We start from the raw sequence: 22,435 nt of genomic DNA, 5'->3' as shown, positions 1-22,435 counted from the left end.
CTCCTCTGCACTGCCTCCAAAGCCAGGAGGTTCCTGGAGCTCAAGCAACCATCAGCCTCGAGCAACTGGCAAAAGGATCGTGGAATGCAGAAGTTTAAAATTGGCACCCTCCCCCTCCCTCTAGAGGTCACGCAACACGCAATCTCAAGCAACCAAGAGATTCACTTATCCGGCATCTACCAAGGTGCTGAATATGGGGGGGGGGGGGGGCGGGGGGGGGTGGAATTTATCCTTTCTCAATTAAGGATACCTGAACTGCCAACAGGTGAACTCCAGGTGAAGCCTGCACAGTTATCAGTAGAACATTCCCGTTCTTAATTTCAATCCCTTTATCAATGAGGGTGAATTGGCTTCTTGATTGCAATACACAGAGACATTAGAAACTGAGCAGGTCTCCCACACCATCCAATAGGAAGTAAAAGCCAATGCTTGGCTCCTTGCTGCATCTATAAACAAATATGCACAAGAGCTCTCACGTCCCTCTGCACAACAGCAGGCTACGATCTTTCACCGCTTAAAGATTTATTATTTTTCCCTTCAGAGGGTGTGAGTGAGCCATGCCAACCAAGCTGTTCCTCTACCACCTACCCCTTCCTCCCTCTTCTTCTTTCCTTCCCCCGTCTTTATATTCAGGCAACCAGTCTCATTCATTTTAGAAAAGTACCTGTCTCGAAATCTTCCATTTGCATTGAGGAGGATTCAGAGATTTTACATCAGTTCATTGTACCACTTATTTTCCTCTTGATGTTGTTCCATGTGATCCCTCTAGAAATGTCATCTGCTTTCATTTTAATGCCTTGAAACAGTTTCATGACATGGCTGACAAGCAAAATTTGGGTGTGGTTCCAAAAGGCTTTTGATGGACATCTATTTATTGCTTCATTGAGTAGTGCGTCAGAGAACAACTCTATTTCACCTGCAGTCTCCCAGCCTCCTCAGTTAGCCAGAACCAACAAACCAGCCAACACAGAACTTGCCTACACGTCCACAATTCCTGCTCAACGAGTGCCCTGATTGTGGAGCGTGGGCTTTGGTGAGTAGGAGGGTAATTTCATTCATTACTTGTTGAACTGGGTTTCACTTTCTATTCTTTGTTAGCAGTCATTTGCCCATTGAGTTTTTCCTGCACTAGATCAGAGAGGGTAAATCTGAACTCATCGGGGATTACGCCACAGACCGTTTCAAAGGTGTGAAGTCATAACAACATAAACTTACCCTGACTATTGCAAGAAACCACTGAAGATTATTTGCTGCAAACTTCTATGGAATAATCCGTCCTATATTTTATCCCTCCAACAGTCCACCTGTAGTCCTGGAGCATGGTGGAGTATATCTTCAGTTAAACTTCAGAGGAGAGAAAAGAGGCCAAGAAATCAACAGCCCCTTTTCCACTGGAACCTTATCCCAGGAGTTGATGGCTAATTTACCAGTTAATGGTCCAGTGGAAAAGGGAAACAATAAGCAAGCTGGCGTCAAGTCACGCCTGCTCGTATCCCCTGCGTCAGCTGACGCCAGCGCGCCGTTAAACCAGTGGGAAAAGGACCAGTTGCATCCCTGGACTATATTGTTGAAGGTAGACTCTCCTATCCCCGGGCATGACTTATGGTCAGTGGGAGAGCAGTTTATGTCTTGGTTAAAGATGGCCCAGCAAAATTGGCTTCTTTAACCAGGACACTGCATGGCCAATTAACTGGGATGGAAAAAGGGCTGAAAATAGAGATAAATGGGATTTGATGGGTCGATTGTTTTGCACAGAGAATGATTGCTATATGGAGGCTGGAGGGGGAAGAATCGTTTTTTTTTCACTTTAATTTGACATCTTGTTTCGTACAGACTGTCTGTTCTGTGTTCAGCAAATCACCATTGCAAGGTGGCCAAGGTCGAGAAATAAATATTTCAGGATACTTATCTTTTGCGGAGGCGTGTAGAGTGAGAATACATTGGATAAGTAAACATGGAGAGAGCGAGGATGTTGGCTCAAAGTTTCAGCAGGTCAAAGTAGCTTGAGTGGCGTTAAGAGGCTCAGGAGCATAAATGATGAGCAGCAGATCAGTAAAACTGCAAGCAGACACGTAGTTCATGGTCAAAGGCTTTAATGCCCTGAAACCTCCAGTACATAATGACATGCTTCTGGCCCGGATCCAAGGCTGGAATTGAGGGAGGAGACTAGGGCACTCAGCCTTTATTAGGGCACTACGGGGAGGAGTTACCAGATCAGAGGTGGGCCGACCTGATCAGTCCCCACCTGAATTACCGTGTTCCACTTACATTCGCCCCTTCCTGCGGGGTGAAGTGGGACAGTGTCCATCATCTCCGGTAATACAGTCTAAACCAGTTCGGTCCGGTGGCTTTATCTGCCGCCGCGATTGTCGCAGTACCGGTGGTGTCGTCATCGGCTCCTGTGCTCTGGCGACCTGTCTGGCGGGCTGAGTGTCCAGGGGCTGAGCTGTGGCAGTGTGAACTGCTTGTGGGGGGGGGGGGGGAGTGGGGGTGGGAACGTCGGAGGTTCTGCTGGAGTTTGCAGGGGTGTTGGGGGCAGAGGCCTGAATGGTGGTGGTGGTGGTTGTAAGAGATCATTTACCTGGATGATACCTGGGGCCGGCTGGTCACTGATTAGTGCTTCTTGGTGCACCTCCCGTGCCGGGAACGCTGCTCAAGCCAAGTCCCGGGCGGACACTGTGTCTCCCCGCCCATCCAGATACTGTATGTGGGCATACTGGGGGTTGACATGCAAGAGGTGCACCTCCTTGACCAATGGGTCTGCCTTGTGGGTCCTAGCATGTCTGTGGAGAAGCATCAGCCAGACTGGCAGTGTGGTTCCTGATGCCATCCTCATAGGGAAGGAGAACAGTTTCTCCTATGGGGTGGTGTTCATAGCCATACAGAGTAGAGACCTAGTGGCGTGTAGTTCTTCTGGGAGGACCTCTTGCCACTGGAAGACAGAAATTCCTTTTGACTTGAGGGCTGACGATTATGCTCCAGAGAGTGCCATTCTACTTTTCCACCTGCCCATTCCCGTAGGGTTTGCAACTGGTGGTTCTGCTTGTGTCTATACCCTTGAACAGGAAGTACTAATGCAACACTTCACTCATGAATGAGGACCTCTGGTCACTATGAATGTAACTGGGGTATCCGAACAAGCTGAAGAGGTTGAGGAGGGCTTTAACGACCATGGGAAGCAGGAGTACTTGCCCACGATATTGAGAAGGTACACATTCCTGTTTGTGAACGGGAAGGGGCCCTTGAATTCAATATTGAGTTGTTCAAAGGGGCAAGTAGTCTTGATCAACAGAGCTCTCTCCGGCTGGTAGAAGTGCAGCTTGCACTCCGCGTAGACCTAGCAGTTATGAGTCAACTCCCTGATCTCCTCCACCAAATAGGGGAGGTTGAGGACCCTCACAAAGTGGTAGAGCCTGGTGACCCCAGGGTGGCAGAGGCTATTGTTGAGGGCTTGAAGGTGATCTACTTGTGCTCTGGCTCAGGTTCTCATAGACAGAGCATTGGGTGGCTCATTGAGCTCCCCCAGCTGATACAAGATCTCGCAATTGAAAGTGGACAGCTCAATTTTCTACCTAATGATCTTGTCAATTTTGATTTTTTTCCCTGTTGTTTATTGTTAAACATAAAAGCAAAGGCTCTCTGGTCCATCAACAGAGTGAAGGGCCTGCCAGCCAAATAGTGCCTCCAGTAGCACACTGCCTCCATTATAGCCTGTGCCAGAGTTCGGGGCCCTGGAGGGTTCAGGAAAAGAATGCCATGGGTCTGCCTGACTGGTTCAGCGTGGCGGCCAGGGCAAAGTCAGAAGCATCGCTCCCTATTTGGTAAGGGATGGATTCATCAATGGCGTGCATGGCCTCCTTGACAATCTCCCCCTTAATGCCTTAATGCCCTCGAATGTTTCACGGGCTTCTGCCGACGGAGGAAAGGTAGTTGTTTACACCAGAGGGTGGGCTTTGTCCATGTAGTTGGGGATCCACTGGGCATCTTTGAAAGCCTTGGGGTTCTGGGGCAGTGAGAGTTCCAGCAGGGGGCGCATGCACTCAGGGGTGGGGGGGCAATTACACCATGCTCCACCATGAACCCCAGTTTTGTCAGCCATGTAGTACTGAACGCACTTCTTCTGATTGTTATGTTAAATTCAGTGTTTTTTGCTTGGCCAGGAACTTTTGCAGGTTCTCATCGTGCCCCTCTTGGTTACAGCCTCAGATGGCATCATTATCTAAATAGGGATACGTGGTTTTCAATTTATTGTCATCCACTATGCAATCCATTTCTCTCAGGCACTCCATTCATGAGGCCGAATGGGACCTGCAGAAATTAGTAGAGGTGGTTGTTGGCCTCAAACGCCATGTAGGAACAGTCTTTCTGGCAGATTGAGATCTGGTGTATGCCGACTTGAGGTCTATGGTAGAGAAGACCTGGAACTGGGTGATATCATTCACCATGTCAGCTATGCAGGGGAAGGGATTGGCATCCATTAATGTGAACCTGTCTGGTTCATATTTATTAATGTGAATAGTCTGGCTTCTCCCCACTCTTAACCACCATCACCACCACCACCTGTGTCCTCCAGGGGCTGTTACTGGGTTCTATGATGCCTTCTTCTAGCAGCCACCCTACTTCGGCCTTTATGAACTCGCTGTCCCTGCTTTTTGCGGCAACAGGTTTGCAGTTAGAGGTTCTAGAACAGGGGGGAAGAGGAGGCCAGCGGGTGGCCAGCCCACAGATCGGTAGCCCTCGACAGAGTGCCAGTGTGTGATTGGCCACTTTCGGAAGGGAGGGCGACCCTTCCAGGAATTGGCTATTTCTGACTGTGATTGGGGAGTGGGGCCAATCAAACTGCTTTTAAGTCGACACCGGAAATCTAGTCTCAGTATGACTGGCGTACAGAGGTGGGGAAAAGTTTTTATATTTTGTGCCCCTAATGGTTTGGGTAATGGGACAGCACACATGGATTTCTAATTGGATACTAATTCTACCCTACACTTGGAAGGGGACACCACATGGGAATAAAGTTGGACTCTGCCTGGGTGTATGAAGCTCTCGGTACTCCCCGTGCCAAATAGGCATCCAATGGTGTGACCATTTACTTTGATGTCCATCATCAATCGCACCAGTTGGTGTGGCTTATTCTGGTCCAGCACAATGGAGGCTTGTGTCAACTTGTCAGAGTTGCTACTACTGAATCATTTGGACAGCTTCCTCCAAGATGGTTGCCCCGAGGAGCTCAAATATGGTGTGATCCTGAAGAGACGCCAGAAGTGATGTCATCCCGTATCGTCTGTCTCCCGTTCATGCCGTTTGCTTCTCGACTATCAGAAGTGATGCCAGAAGAGGGTCGACCCAAGCTGGCGATATGGGTTGCAGCCCGCAAGTGGCGCTGATGGAAGTGGGTTTAGAGGGGCATACCTTAGCACAGTGCCCCTTCCTTGAGCAGTTTGAACAAGTCACACTATGGGCTGGGCAGTACTTACTCAGGTGTTGGGTTTGGCCGTAGTAATTGCACTTCATGTTCTCAGTGGCTGCAGGGTCCAACGATGGCATTAAGGATGAAATAGTGAGGCATTTAGAGTGAAGGGTTTCCATTAGGGAGACGCAGCATGGATTCAGAAAGGGCAGGTCTTATTTGACAAACTTGTTGAAGTTCTTTAAGGATATAGTAGGTGCGGTAGATAGAGGGGAACAGGTTGATGTTGTACATTTGGATTTCCAGAAGGCGTTTGATAAGGTGCCACACAAAAGACTTGGCAATAAGATACAGATGTATGGAGTTGGGAGAAGTAAATTGGCATGGATTTTTAAAAAAAACTTTATTTAATATTTTCAAAGCAAAAACTTTTACAAAATCCATAATATAAAAATGAAAACTACAACTATCCCACCCCCTCACCCCACCCTCAACAGACCCCACAAGGGAAGCATTGAAAAAATAGAAAAAAATACATACAGCAGTTTAAGATATTACTAAATTCATACATTTCAAATAAGATGACCACATCTTAACAAGAAAATCATAATTATCATGCAAATTAAATGTTATTTTCTCCACTCATTATGCCAATGATTTACATTTATCTCAACTTCGTCTTTCCAGGAAATCGCGACATATTTATGCGCTACAGCCAATGCTAAATGTAAAAAATGCTGTCTGAAACTTACCTAACCCCAAGTCCATAAATGGAACAGTATTACCCAACAAAAAATTTTTGGAATCTAATAAGAATTGAATTTTAAACAAATTTTGAAGAAATTCCCTAATTTTATACCAAAATGATTGACCTTTATCACAAAGCCAAACAGAATGTAAAAATGTTCCAACACATGATCCACATCTAAAACACGACTCTGAATTACTAAATCCATATTTTCTCAATTTCTCAGGGGTTAAATAGAACTGATGCAAAAAATTATAATTAATCATATTATATCTTACATTAAACAATTTATTCACACCATCAAAACACATAATCTCCCAGTCAGCCTGATTATTACCACAAATTAAATAATTTTCCCATTTAATCCTGGATTTATCTAAATTTATTTTATCCATAGTATCTTGTAACAACACATACATCTCTGAAATAAAACCCTTATCTGAAAAATGAGAGATCATAAACTCAAATTTCGTTAACTTAGAAATTTTAATTTCTCTTCCAAAATAATCTTTCACTTGTGCTCTAATTTGATAATAAACAAAGAATTCACTGAAATCCCAAATTTCTCTCTGTTGATTAAATGATAAAAATTTGCCCTCTTCAAAACAATCCTGCAATAACTTTATTCCTTTAATCCGCCATTTTCCTAAAAATCTATTATTCAATGAAAAAGGAATCAATTTATTTTGATATATTGGGATTTGAACCGATATTTTACCTTTTGAGCCTATTAATAAATTCCTTTTGGTCTAAATCTCTAACAAATGTTTCAAAATCGGTACATTGTATCTCTGTAAATAAAACAGATTTCCATTTAAATACAAATTGATGTGGACAATGTTCCAATATACCAGCCAATTCTACCCTGGCCCAACTCGGGGGGCACGAAACACCCAGCATACGATTAATAAATCTTAATTGAGCTGCTTCATAATAATTTTGAAAATGGGGTAATTGCAAACCTCCCAAAGTGTATTTCCAGGTCAATTTATGTATCGCTCCAATGGCTAATTTTCCCTTCCATAGATATTCTCAAACTACTTTATTTAAATCTTGAAAAAAAGATTTTGAAAGAGAACAAGGAATCCATTGAAAAAGATGCTGAATTCATGGAAAGATATACATCTTAATACAATTTACTCGACCTATTAATGACAGAGGTAAATTCTTCCATTTAATCAAATCAGCTTTAATCTTTCTCATTAACGGTACATAATTTAAATTATACGATGATTGAATATTTACATCAAACATTATCCCTAAATACTTAATTTTATCAGTTCAACGGAGTTTAGTAATTTGTCTACACTGGTCATAATTTGCCTCAGAAATTGGTAATATTTCCCTTTTGTCCCAGTTCACTTTATATTCTGATAATTTTTACCATATTGTTCTAAACATTCTTGCAAGTAAATTAAAGATCATTCTGGATTAGTTAAATATATCAAAATGTCATCAGCAAATAGATTAATCTTATATTCATCTACTATCCTTATACCTCTAATATTCTCATTCTGCCTAATAGCTTGACTAATGGTTTAATGACCAACACAAATAGAGCTGGCGACAAAGGACAATCTTGACGAGTTGAACATGATAATTTAAAGAAAGAAGAGGTTTGACCATTTGTTGCCACCTTAGCAACAGTATTATTATATAATGCCTTGACCCAACCAATAAAAAAGGGTCCAAACTTATATTTTTCCAAAAAAAAATTCCATTCAACCCTAACAAAAGCTTTTTCAGCATCTAATGCAACTACCATTGGTAGGTTAGGTTGCTGATGTGAAGCATTGATCAGTAAAATCACTCTAAGAATTTTATCAGAAGCTTACCTATTTTTAATAAAACCAGCCTGGTCAGCATGTACCAATTGTGGTAAATACTTAGCAAGTCTATTCGCTAATAATTTCACTATTATTTTATAATCCACATTTAACAAAGAAAGTGGCCAATATGAAATTACATTCAAAGGATCTCTATCTTTTTTGGTATAACCGTTGTTATTGCACTTAAACACGAGTCTGGTGGAGCTTGTTCCTGCATTACCCGATGAAGAACATCCTCAAATAAAGAGGACAGATCATCATAAAAAACCTTATTAAAATTCAACAGTGAACCCATCGTTCTCCTGGAGACTTCCCATTAGGCATTTGTTGAATAACATCCTTTATTTCTAAATCTGTAAAAGGAGAATCCAGTTTTCTCACATCATCTTTCCCTAATATTGGCAAATTTAATTCTGACGAAAAAGATTCAATGGAACCATCATCTTGATCTCCCTCAGAAGCATATAATATCTGATAAAATGATAAAAAATTGGTCATTAATTTCCTGAGTTTTAAAAGTAACTGAGTTATCCTTCCTCACAGCGTTAATAGTTCTTGATGCTTGTTCTGTTTTTAGTTGCCACACTAAACTTTTATGGGCTCTGTCCCCTAACTCATAATATCATTGTTTAGATCTTTGGATCAAGCATTCAAATTGATATGTTTGTAGTGTATTATATCGTAACTTCAATTTAGTCAAATCTCAATTCCTCTGAGATTCTTTTTTCCAAATAACATAACAATTACAGTACGGAAACAGGCCATTAGGCCCTTCTAGTCCGCACCGAACCAAACACCCCTTTCTAATCCCACCTCCCTGCAAAATGCCCATAACCCTCCATCTTCCTCTCATCCATATACCTGTCCAACCTTTTCTTAAATAATACAATTGACTCCGCCGCCACTATTTCTCCCGGAAGATCATTCCACACAGCTACCACTCTCTGAGTAAAGAAGTTCCCCCTCATGTTACCTCTAAACCTCTGCCCCTTAATTCTTAACTCATGTCCTCTTGTTTTAAACTTTCCTCCTCTTAACGGAAATAGTCTATCCACATCCATTCTGTCTATCCCTTTCATAATCTTAAATACTTCTATCAAATCCCCTCTCAACCTTCTACGCTCCAAAGAATAAAGACCCAATCTGTCCAATCTCTCCCCATACTCCAGATGCTTAAACCCAGGCAACATTCTGGTAAACCTTCTCTGCACTCTCTCCACTCTGTTTATATCCTTCCTATAATTAGGCGACCAGAACTGCACACAGAACTCCAAATTAGGCCGCACCAACGTCTTACACAATCTCAACATCACCTCCCAACTCCTATATTCCATGCAATGATTGATAAAGGCCAGCATACTAAAAGCCTTCTTCACCACCCTATTCACGTGAGTTTCTACCTTCAGGGAACGATGTACCGTCACTCCTAAATCTTTCTGCTCTTCTGTATTCCTCAATGCTCTCCCATTTACCACATATGTCCTATTCTGATTCTTCTTACCAAAATGAAGCACCTCACACTTATCAGCATTAAATTCCATCTGCCATTTTTCAGCCCACTTTTCTAAGCAGCCCAAATCCCTCTGCAATCCTTGAAAACCTTCTTCATTATCCACTATTCCACCTATCTTAGTATCGTCTGCATATTTACTAATCCAATTCACCACCCCATCATCTAGATCATTAATGTATATAACGAACAACAATGGGCCCAATACAGATCCTTGAGGCACACCACTGGTCACCGGCCTCCAACCTGACAGACAATTATCCACTACCACTCTCTGGCCTCTCCCTTTCAGCCAATGTTCAATCCATTTGACTATCTCAAAATTTATACCTAAAGACTGCACCTTCCTAACTAACCTTCCATGTGGTACCTTATCGAAGGCCTTACTGAAGTCCATATAGACAACATCCACTGCACTACCCTCATCCACATTCCTAGTCACCTCTTCAAAAAATTCAATCAGATTGGTCAAACATGACCTTCCTCCCACAAATCCATGTTGAGTGCTCCTGATCAGACCCTGTCTATCCAGATGTTTATAAGTACTATCTCTAAGAATTTTCTCCATTAATTTACCTACCACAGACGTCAAACTTACAGGCCGATAGTTGCCAGGCTTCCTCCTTGAACCCTTTTTAAATAACGGAACCACATGCGCAATGCGCCAATCCTCCGGCACTATCCCCATATCTAATAACATTTGAAAAATTACCACCAGAGCCTCTGCTATTTCCTCCTTCACTTCTCTCAATGTCCTGGGGAAGATCCCGTCTGGTCCCGGAGACTTATCCACCTTTATATTCTTCAAAAGCCTTAAAACTACACCTTTTGTAATCTCTATATTCCCCATATTTACCCAATTTGCTTTTTTTATCCCACATCTCCCAATATCCTTCTCCTTAGTGAATACCGAAGAAAAGAAACTGTTCAATATCTCCCCCATTTCTCTAGGTTCCACACACAGTTTTCCACTCTGATTTTCTAAGGGACCAATTTTGTCTCTAGCTTTCCTCTTACCATTAACATATTTGTAGAACTCTTTTGGATTAGTTTTCACCCTGCTTGCCATAATTTTCTCGTACCTTCTTTTAGCTTTCCTAATTCCTCTCTTAAGATTCCTCTTACATTCAATGTATCTTTCAAACATCTCCTTAACTCCATGCTTCTTATATCTAATGTACGCCTCCCTTTTTCTTCGAACCAAGTTTCCAATATTCCTTGAAAATCACGGCTCTCTCAAACCTTTTGCCCCTCCTTTTAACCTAACAGGAACATAAAGCTTTTGCACTCTCAAAATCTGATCTTTAAAAGACTTCCATCTCTCTACTACATCCTGCCCATAAAACAAATTGTCCCAATGCACACCCTGCAAGTCCTTTCGCATCTCCTCAAATCTAGCTTTTCCCCAATCAAAAACCTCAATCCTTGGCCCTGATTTCTCTCTTTCCATAATGACATTGAAGCTGATGGCATTATGATCACTGGACCCGAAGTGCTCGCCAACACTAACCTCCGTCACTTGACCCATCCCATTTGCCAACAGTAGATCTAACACTGCTCCTTCTCTGGTCGGCACCTCTACATATTGTTGTAAAAAACTATCTTGCACACATTTCACAAACTCTAACCCATCCATTCCTTTCACAGAATGTGTTTCCCAATCTATATGTGGAAAATTAAAATCTCCCATTGTTATTAGTTTAAAGTAAAAACAAAATAAAACTGCTATCTGTTTATCCAAAAATGCCAAAAATGTCTTCTTTTCCTTTGACGCATAGCTAATAATTTGACCACGTAAAAATGCCTTCAATGCATCCCATAAAGTAAAATTACTCTGAACTGTATTCCTATTCAAATCTAAAAAGTAAACAATTTGATCCTTAATGAATTATACAAATTCCATTTTTTTCAATAACATTGCATTAAACCTCCACCGAAAGGTTGATTGAATAACTTCCGGCCCAACACAAAAATGAATAACAATGAATGATCAGAAATTATTCTACTCTTATATTCAGCTTGAATAAAATGAGATTGCAAATGTCCTGATGCCAAAAGAAGTCAATCCTTGAAAATGAAACATGATGCAAAGAATAAAATGAAAAATCTTTCTCAGTAGGTTTTAAACTTCTCCAAACCTCTATCAAATTTGAATCTTTCATCAAGGAAACCAACTGGACCGCTGCTTTTGATTTTTTTCAAGGTTTTCGGAGATTTATCCAATAATGGATCTAATACACAATTGAAATCTCCCCCAATCAAAATATTTTCTTTAGCTTGACTTAAAGTTAAAAAAGCTTCAGACACAAACTGTTCACCATCAACATTAGGTGCATACACATTCAACAACGACCATGACTCAGCAAACAATTTACAATTAATCATTAAAATTCAGCCAGCTGATTCCACCAAAGATTCAAGTTCAAATGGTATTTTCTTATGAATCAAGATTACCATTCCTCGTGCTTTCAAATTGAAAGAAGATGAAATTACATGACCGACCCAGTCCTTCTTCAATTTCAAATGGGCTTTTTCAGTTAAATGAGTTTCCTGCAAAAAAGCAATATCGACTTTCATCTTTTTTATATAGGCTAAAACATGTTTACGCTTAATCGGGTTATTTAAACCTTGCACATTAAATGTTGCAAAATTCAAACTAGAGATTGTTATTAGATTAAAGTAAAAACAAAATAAAAACCCCCTCCTTCTATTCCTTCTATCCACAAACGCTCCAATAAGAAAAATTAAAGCTCCCCTTGCTAAATAGCCGCTAAATTAAACAGCTGCTAAACCCCTCCCTAAACAAAGTAAAACCTACACAAATAAAAAGGTGTTTTTGAACAAAAAAAGTAGAAACTACAAAACTAGTAACTCCCCACTTAACTGGGTGTGGAAAGAAATAAAAATCCTCTGGTGGCGGACGACTTCCGAAAGCTTCAGCAACAACCATCCCCCCATCCAGACTTATAAAATTATAAGTCTAAATCAGCTCACAGCCCCAATGAATTCAATCCCAAGGCTTGTTCCGGATCATCAATATCAATCAAGCTCTTTGACATATTTGCCTTCCCGTTCCCATTTCTATTCTTCTTATCAGGTCTCTTCCTCTTAGGTGAAGAGTGCCTTTTAGTAGCCCTGTCTGGCAAAGAATTGGTGAACATTAAAGCATCACGATCATTCTCAAAAAACTGTGATTGGAAATTACCATAAAAGATCTTCAAAACTGCAGGGTTTCTAACCCTTCCTCCAAATATAACCCTTCCTCCAAAGCACCACTTTAGCAGAATTGAATTCTTTACGCCTTTTAATAATTTCTTGAATTAAATCCGGATAGAAGAAAACCTTATTTCCATGTACCATCAACGGAGACTGATATCTACGTGCATTTTGGACTGCAACTCACAAAATAGTTTCCCTATCTTGGTACTGCAAACAACGAATCAAAACAGCTCGTTGACGTTGACTTCTTAAGGCTCTGTGTGCCCTATCTAATTCCAAGCCTTCTGGAAAAATTCCGATCCCAATGCTTCAGGAATCCATTTTTTAAAAAAAAATTATTGGATCCAAACCCTCAATTCCTTCCAGAATTCCGACTATTTTGACATTATTCCGGCGGTTTTGATTTTCCAAAGAATCTATCTTCTTCAATAAGTCCTTCTTCTGGATTTCCCATCCAACAAAAGAATTTTCCACTTTTTATATTTTTTCTTTATTACGATCCACTTGTTCTTTAGAAACTTGAAATGCGCCTTCCATTTTCTTAAAATTGTCTTGAACTGTATCCCCCATATTCAAGCATCTATAATCTTTATCAGCTTTAACGACAGAAATATCTTTCTTAACATAAGAAATTTCTTCACAAATATTATTCATTTTTTCACTCATATTCATAAATCCATGATCAATCTGAGTGGACATTTGTGTTGACATATCACCCATTTGATGAACTATAAATTTCAAAATTGTAAAAATAGCATCAAATGTAGTGTCACGAGTCTCTCCTTGAGGCCGACCTTCTTTCACTTCAGTCAATGATTCTTCTTCCATTTCTTCAATTTGAAAAGAAGTTTTTCCTTGTTGTTCCTTTGATTCTGCCATCAATTTCATCACCTTTCTTCTGGTCTGCATGCCTACAGACCCAGACCCGACGCGTTCAGGCTGTTGCCGGCCGACATCACTGACAGCCCAGACCCTGTCCAAAAGATCACGGATTCGGGACGCACCGCGCATGCCCAGCAGCACCGGGGCCTGCACATTCACATCTTGCGACACACTGCCTCGGGCCTCTGCGCCACCGGGACCCACAGCAGTGTTGCGCATCAGGCCTGACACTGTACACTCCAGCAACTCTACAGGCCCGACATCATGGGCTCACTGATCAAGATAAGAAGAAAAAATTGGAAGCCTGGCACCATCTTGCGAGGACGCCAGGGGTAATACTTAAGCGAGCTGGAGTGCGTTGCTGCTTAGGTGGCTGTCCAATCGATTCCGTGGATTCCACTTGGTAAGTAGGCCTCTATTAAAAGGAAGTTTCTTCCAAATCTATGTTTTTGATTTCTTTGTATTAGCAGCCATTGTCCTTCTTCTTTCTTCTTTGGCTTGGCTTCGCGGACGAAGATTTATGGAGGGGTAACTGTCCACGTCAGCTGCAGGCTCGTTTGTGGCTGACACCTTCTTTTCAATCTTCTTCAGCATGATGCTGAACCAAGCCATGAAAGACCTCAACAATGAAGACGCTGTTTACATCCGGTACCGCACGGATGGCAGTCTCTTCAATCTGAGGCGCCTGCAAGCTCACACCAAGACACAAGAGCAACTTGTCCGTGAACTACTCTTTGCAGACGATGCCGCTTTAGTTGCCCATTCAGAGCCAGCTCTTCAGCGCTTGGCGTCCTGTTTTGCGGAAACTGCCAAAATGTTTGGCCTGGAAGTCAGCCTGAAGAAAACTGAGGTCCTCCATCAGCCAGCTCCCCACCATGACTACCAGCCCCCCCACATCTCCATCGGGCACACAAAACTCAAAACGGTCAACCAGTTTACCTATCTCGGCTGCACCATTTCATCGGATGCAAGGATCGACAACGAGATAGGCAGCCATTGTAGTCTTTATTTCTTATGTTGCAGGTACAACAGGTTATTAAGAATGCAAATGGAATGTTGGCCTTTATCGTGAGAGGAATTGAATTCAAGAGCAGGGAGGTCATGTTGCAACTGTACAAGGTACTGGTGAGGCTGCACCTGGAACTGTGCGCAGTTCTGGTCTCCCTACTTGAGGAAGGATATACTGGCCTTGGAGGCAGTCCAGAGGAAATTCACCAGATTTATCCCAGAGATGATGGAGTTGACCTACAAGAAGAGACTAAATCATCTGGGATTATACTCATTTGAATTCAGAAGAATGAGAGGAGATCTTAAAGAAACATATAAAATTCTGAAAGATATAGATAAAATGGAGTCAGAAAAAATTGTTTTCACTGGTAGGTGAAACCAGAACTAGGGGACGCAGCCTCAAAGATTCTTTGGAATAGATTTAAGACGTGGATGAGGAAAAACTGTTTTTCCAAGAGAGTAGTGAATCTGTGGAATTCTCCACCCAGGGAAGCAGTTGATATGACTTCATTAAACATATTTAAGGTTCAGTTAGATTTTTACATAAAAAAAGAATTAAGGGATATGGGGAAAAGGCAGGTAGGTGGATTTGAGTCAATGATCAGATCAGCCATATTCTCTTTGAATGGCGGAACAGGATCGATGGGCCAGATGACCGACTCCTGCTCTTATTTCTTATGTTCTTGACTGAGCCTTCATGTTGATGCAATCATGAAGAAGGCTCACCTGTAGCTATGCTTCATGAGGAGTTTGAAGAGATTCCGTATGTCACCAAAGACTTTTGAAACTTCTATAGGTATACCATGGGGAGTATTCTGGCTGGTTGCATCAGTATCTATTACAGAAGTGCCAATGTTCAGGACAGGAAAAATCTCCAGAAAGTTGTTAACTTGACCTTGACATCATGGGTGTGGTTTCTTTTATTGTCATAAAGAAACTTGTTTTTTTAAATAATAACTATACTTTATGAGCTACAGTGCTCATGATCTCCTGGAAGCATCCAATTTGAAACTACTTCTCATTGCACCAACTCATCTTTGACTCCCTCTAGTGGCCAGGATTATCCCCTTTCCTTGAGATGTTTAATCTAACAACATGATACACTAAGACAGTCAATGTCAGCATTTATTCCTGGCTAATAAACTACAGTTAAGGCCCTCCTCTTGCATTTTTCTATTCCAAGATGCCCCTAATACACCCTTTTCATCATCTCTTGTTGCAGTGATTAAGGAATGATAATTCTGCTCTGTCCAAGTAGAAGCCCATTGACAACACTCAGCTTAGCTCTGATGTTGTCTGATGTTGTCTAGGCCATTGTTCAATCAGATTCTTAATGAATGTCTGTAGAACTTTGTCCTTTTCTGTTTCAGCTGTGATCTGCTTGGATTTCATGCCAGATACGGGAAGAGATTCAACGATCAGCTTCACATGGAGATTTACATCTGTCACTGTGGAACTCTCATTGTCTGCTTCACTCTGCATCATTGCCCTGGATAATGCATCAGCTAACACAATGTTTCCCTGGTGTGTACATCAATTCAAAGTCATAACGTTGTAGCTTCATCATCAGTGTTTGGATTCGCAGCAACATTTCACTGAGATTTTTCTTGATTATCGCTATTGATGGCTTGTGGTCTGTCTTTGCCATGAATGTTGGTCGACCATTCACATAACTGTGGAATTTCTCAAGTCCATAGACCAGCCTTAGACACTCTTTCTCGATCTGTGCATATCGACATTCAGATGTTGTCATCGTCCTTGATGCGTCTGCTAAGGCCTCCAATCTCCCACAGCCTGAAGTAGTACTGCACCTATTCAATTTTTTTAAGCGTCCATGGATATTTTCATCTTTCTGGATGTGTCAAAGAATGTCAAAAACACTGATTCTGTAGTTAGAATGGTCTCCAGTCATCCCCATTCTTCCTCGTGATTGGCTGTCCACTTGAATTCTCATTTGTCCTCTAACAACTTCCTTAGGTACATTGTTTTGGAAGACAGGTTTGGTATGAATTTACCCAACACTCTCAATATGCCTTTCCTGTCAGTGGGTCTGGGCATCTCCAGAATTGCTTTCACCTTGCTCTCGTCTGGCTCCACATCTGCCTCTGACAGTTTATCTCCTAGAAAGGTGACTTCCTTCACACCAAACTGACATTTCTCTCTGTTTAACTTTAATCCATACTTCTGGATGAGTTGTAGCATTTTGACGAGGCCTCTGATTGTGTTGTTTTCATGTCATCCATGCACACCCATACCCCGTTTATGATGTGCTCCATTGTCCTGTGGAACACTTCCGGAGCTGAGGAATTTATTCCAAAAGGCATTCTCAGGCAGCAGGATCAGCCCAACAATGTATTAAATGTCCAGCGCTTTGCGCTATCTTTGTGCAGTTTTATTTGCCAGATACCCCGGGCTACATCCAATTTAGTGAAAAACTTTGCACCGGCCATTTCACTTGTAATTTCATCCCTGGTTGGAATCTGATAATGTTTTCTCTTTACTCGGGTCAACGTCATGGGGTGGTGGGGCGGGGGGGGGGTGAAATTAGTTATTGTGCTACCCCCACCCACCCACAGCACTAGCATCACCAATGGTTTGCAGACCGCATGGGTGATGCCATCTGAGGTTGTGTCACCAAAATGAATCTCGCACATTTGTCTGAAAAGATGGAGGGAGGGGGAAGTGTAAACATGCAGCAGTCAGAGGAGGTCCATCATGGCACATATGGCACCCACTCATTGAGTGAGTTCTCAAATGGCAGTTTGTGACCCCTCCATGGTTATCCTAATACACTCCTCCCCCCCCCCCCAATTATATCTTTTTTGATGCCGACTTTGCTCTTTACATTGTCATTCAAGTTTTTTGGGTCCATGCACATGTGTAGGTCACCATTAATTTCACCATTTTGTGGGATACTCCACTTTCTTTTCAGTTCCCCAGTACCATTATTCAGTTGAGTTAATGCTTGAGCTTTAATTTTAGTGGTGCTCGATCCCTCCTCAAGACATGAACTACTGGTTGTGCGTCCTCTTTCAATTGTATCTTATAGGTGAACGGTAGAATTCCAAATCCCTTCAAGATGTCTGGAAATTGATCCAGTATTTCCTCTATGTTGTTTTGTGCATTGGCGCTGTTAATGTGGAATACCCTCTTGACTCGGCTTAAGTTTTCACATGCTTTGCACCAAGCAATGATTCATGTCTATCTGGGACTACCGCAAACCTGAGCTGGTGCTCTTTATCTTTAACTTTCACCTTGAGTTTACATGTACCTTTCGTGTCTGTCCATTGTATGGTTTGAGCTGCACAGGATTTGCATGGATGTATGGTTTTAACTTCATTGGCCCAAAGTCGTGTTCATAGATCAAATTGATCTTTGCCTTTGTGACCAGCTTGAAAGGAATATTTGTTTCATTTGTTTGCATTGATTCAATCCTACTAATCCAGTTCGACTCTACTCACTCTTAACTGTTAGCTTAGAGGTACAACATAAATTGTTGTTAGAACAACCTCCACTCATGGTCGACATTTCCAGTTCAATTTACAGCATCTTGTCCTTTACACTCTCCATGTTTTCCACTGTTATTGACTGATTCTCACTCTGTACACTACTGGTGTTTCTTCCACTCCTGGTACCATGTGATGTTTCTTTTATTATAATAAAGGAACTTGGGTTCTTTCATAAAAATTATACTTTAAGAGCTAAAGTATTCATGACCTCATGGAGACATCCATTTTGAATCTATTCTTTGCTGCAATAACTCATGTCTGACTACCTCTAGTGGTCAGGATTATAACTAGCACTCTATTATTACAAAGGGCACCAGTCTTCACTCCATCGAAGGCATCTATAAGAGGCGGTGTCTAAAGAAAGCAGCCTCTCTCCTCAAGGATCTCCACCATCCAGGCCTTGCCCTCTTCTCTCTGCTATTATCAGGATAAAAAGGTAAAGGAGCCTGAAGACAAGCACTCAGTGGCACAAGGACAACGTTTTTCCTGTCTGGCATCTGATTCCTGAATGAACCATGAACCACAGATACTGCCTCACTTTGACTTTTTCTTGCACTTTTAAAGAAAATTATTTTGTAGAAATGTTTGCACTCTGACATGGTGCCACAAAACAACAGATTTTGTGACCTGTTAAGGATGATAAATTCTAATTCTATCTTCCACCATCAGTACGAATTGCAAACAACGTCTCATCCTCATTCACGATCCACACAGGTGCACCTCAAGGATGCATGCTTAGCCCACTGATCTACTCGCCCTACATGCATGACTGTGGCAAGGCACAATTTCAAAGCCATCTGTAAATTTGCCCATTACACCGCAGTCATCAACAGAATCACAGATGGCAGTGAGGAAGTGTACAGGAGAGAGATAGATCAGCTCGTCGAGTGGAGTTACACCAACAGCCTTGCTAGCAAAACCAAGGAGCTGATTGTGGGCTTCAGGAGGAAATCAGAAGAAAACGATCCAGTCCTCATCAAGGGGTCAGAAATGGAGAGTATTAGAACTTCAAATTCCTGGATGTCAAAATCTCAGAGGATCTGTCCTGGGGTAGGACAAGTATTTTATCTATAAAATAAATAAATAAACACATAGTTTTGTTTTGTTAGTGTGAGCAGTTCCTCTGGGCGTTCCTCATTCTCCCTGCCCGTGGGAAAAAGCTGTTTCACAGCCTGGCAGTGCTGGCTCTGATCCTCCTTTGTCTCTTCCCCAGTGGGAGCAGCTGGAAAATACTGTGTGCAGGGCGGAAGGGGTCCTCAAAGATTTTCCGCGCCCTCTTCAGACAACAATCCTGGTAGGTCACGATGATGGGGGGTGGGGGGTGGGGGGGGGGAAGGAGAATCCAGTGATGCTCTCTCTGCTACTCTTGTGGTCCCATGGATTGGCCTCCCATCCATTTCTCTGCAGCAACCGTACCACACTGTGATGCAGCCGGCCAGAGCTCCTACAGAAGGTTGACGTAATAATGGCCGGTATCCTTGCCCATGTCTGTCTTCTCAGAAAGTGCAGTCACTGTTACGCCTTCCTGACGAGTGAGGCATTCTTGGATATTTTTTGGATACATAGTTGGTGGAAACGACCTGTGTAAAGTCCATCCAAGATGAGGAAATTCCAGATCACCAGAATGAACACAGCAGGAATAGTCCCGATGTTACATAATTTTAAATTTAAAAAAAATTAGAGATACAGAACGATAACAAGCCCTTTCGGCCCATGAGCCCGTGCCACCCAATTACACCCAACTGATCTACAACCTCTGGTACGTTTTGAAGGGTGAGGGGAAACAGGAGGAAACACATGCAGACACAGGGTGAATGTACAAACTCCTTGCAGACAGCGCCGGATTCGAACTCTGGTCACTGACATTGTAACAGCGTTGCACTAACAGCTACGCTCACCATGCCACTGTCAATAAGGCCACTTCACTCTTGGCTCAAAAGTTCCTTCCGAAAAGACCAACTAAACATTTCCCTTCTTAATCACCTGCATGCATTGAAACCACCGAATGTCAACATTTATTTCAAAACACGCTCAACTCCTCTTTTCCTGCCGAAGTTGATGGCTTTGCATTTTTTTTCCAGGCTTAGCATGTCTTGCTTTATTTAGTTTGCCTGCCTCCTTATCTCCCTGAAACTTTTCTGCATTTTTCCTGTACTGCCACACAGGTTTTTTTTTTGCAGTCAACAAATTTTGAAATAATAAACGTGACCTGAACATCCACACCATTTATTGTAAACAGCTGGGACACGAGCATCAACCTCTGCGGCCTTCTCGACATAGGAGAGACTGGGCGCGGACTAAGAGAACACTTCATTGAGCACTTTCACTCTGTCCGTATCAGTGACAGGGAATTCCCAGTGGCCAACCTCTTTAATTCTACATTGTACTCCCATGCCAACGGACTGTGCCATTGATATCACCTGCAAATTGAAGGAAGCAACACTTGATTTTCTGGATGCGTGGCATTAACATCAACTTCTCCTTTTTCTGCCAGATCACTCTTTAGTTTTCCTCCCTTCCCTTTCTCTTTGTCCTTGTTATAAGTTATATTATATATTATACTATATATAAATATGTTTTTAAAAGAGATAGATTGTGGAGGTTTACTTTTGGTCACCACAAACAGACAGTAACAATTCACAAACGAGATCTAATTTAAAATGCAAGAGCTTTGCTGAAAGGCTTCATGTCCACGATGACTTTACAGAAACTTTGAAGAATGCCTATGGAGACTTCACACGTAGCTGTTAATTGGAGTGGAGTAAATAGACAATTGTTTTGAAAGTAACAGATGCCCAGGCAGAAACTGATTCTGGTGCCGACAATCTGTCTGGTTGCAGGTTGCTGTTCCAAGAGGGGTCATGTGGTAAATGTGGTAAGAGAGAGAGAGAGAGAGAGAGAGAGAGAGGGGGGGGGGGGGGGCCAGTTCGGCAGTGGCTTTTGGAAGCTGCATCGTGGCAGGCTGGCAGGCTTGTGGAAACCCCATTTGGAAGACAGGTTGTGAGTTCAGCCTATTCAAAACACTTGTGCTCCTTACAAGACGAAAGGGCTGGCTAGAGTGTTTCTCCCAAAATAAGGGAAACAAGAGGACTCTGTGCTGACCTCAAATAAGAGGTTATCATTTGGAAAACCCATGATGGAGCAAGTTTCTTGGGCAAGACACTGAAGTGGCTGATCGGAGGAAATCAGTTTGTGTGTGTCCAACAAACAACAAATCTCTCTCTGAAATCAACAAGAACCTTCCTGAGCAGTAACCATTTATCTGTAAGCATCAGAGCCTGGTGAAAATTCATAAATGTTAAATTCTGTGCACAGTATAAGAATTGCCTGATACTAGTGAACTTGGAGGAGTGAGAAGTGAGATTGGTCCGTGAATCAAAGAACTTTCCTGAACATATGCACATTACATACATGTGCTCTTAGAATTAGAAGGGCATTAAGTGAAGTTAAGTTAATAGTAAGAAGTTCAAGTTGATCCTGTTTAAAGAAAATTAAAAGCAACTTTTGTTTAAGTAACCATTTGTCTTGGAGAATTTCTATTGCTGCTGGGTTTTGGAATCCTCTGGACTTGTAACAGTCTTCTTTCCTCCATCTCCAACTCCTTCCCTCTCCATTCACAGAGCCATCCCTCCTCATGTTTACTAGTGTGCCCTCCCTCCCTTATCTATTTATTACTTCCTGCCTGAGAGGCTGTGCTCCTCCCGCTGCCCCTTCCCTCCCACTGTTCTGTTCGGGTGCCGGCCTGGAGTTTTTCATACCTTGATGAAGGGCTGAAACATTGGTTATGTAAACTTTATCTTTACCTTATAAAGTCCATTGTTTAACCTGCTGAGTTTCTCCAGCAACGTGTTTTTACTTCAACCACACTGTCTGCAGATGTTCATATTTTATTTTAACCTCTGAAGTTCAGTCTGGTCATATCATTACATGAAGGCTGCAGATGCTTTGGAGAAGCTGCAAAGGCAATTTACCAGGATGATGCCTGGATTGGAGAACGTATCTTATGAATGAAGATTAACAGAGCTGGGGTTTTTCTCTGTGGAGTGACATAGATTGAGAGGTAAAAGAAGATTTTAAGATTAAGAGAGGCTTGCCAGCATTTTTTACCTGGAACGACAAAAGCAAGTACCGGAGCAAAGTGCTTTAGGATGAGTGGTGGAAAGTTTAGGGCAGATGAAAAGGTAATTTTTTTAAACTCAGAGGTTGTAGGTGGTGAAAAGCATTGCCGGAGGTGGGGGGTGGGTGGTGATGGAGGCTGGTACAATAGGAAGATTCAAAAAATTGATATGGGGGCCACCAATACCTTTGAGTAGAAAGCCCTGC

General features: G+C 42.1%; 1 protein-coding gene across 7 annotated transcripts in view; it reads left to right on the top strand.

Moving 5' to 3' along the window:
* The first annotated feature begins 914 nt into the window (after positions 1–914).
* LOC138756979 (apolipoprotein L5-like) overlaps positions 915–22,435 on the top strand; it is an 89,846-nt gene continuing 68,325 nt past the window's right edge. For 5 of the 7 annotated variants that reach the window (XM_069923512.1, XM_069923516.1, XM_069923515.1 and 2 more), the window contains exons 1-2: positions 915–1,033; positions 19,326–19,406. The gene's annotated coding sequence lies outside the window, so the exon portion shown is untranslated. The remainder of the gene's footprint in view (positions 1,034–19,325; positions 19,407–22,435) is intronic. The other 2 variants (XM_069923513.1, XM_069923508.1) reach the window with 1 other exon arrangement.

Source organism: Narcine bancroftii, chromosome 3, assembly GCF_036971445.1.
Source record: "Narcine bancroftii isolate sNarBan1 chromosome 3, sNarBan1.hap1, whole genome shotgun sequence".
In the NCBI taxonomy this organism is placed as follows: domain Eukaryota; kingdom Metazoa; phylum Chordata; class Chondrichthyes; order Torpediniformes; family Narcinidae; genus Narcine; species Narcine bancroftii.
Note: the sequence above shows the minus strand (reverse complement) of the source record. Positions and strands in the feature narration are given on the sequence as shown.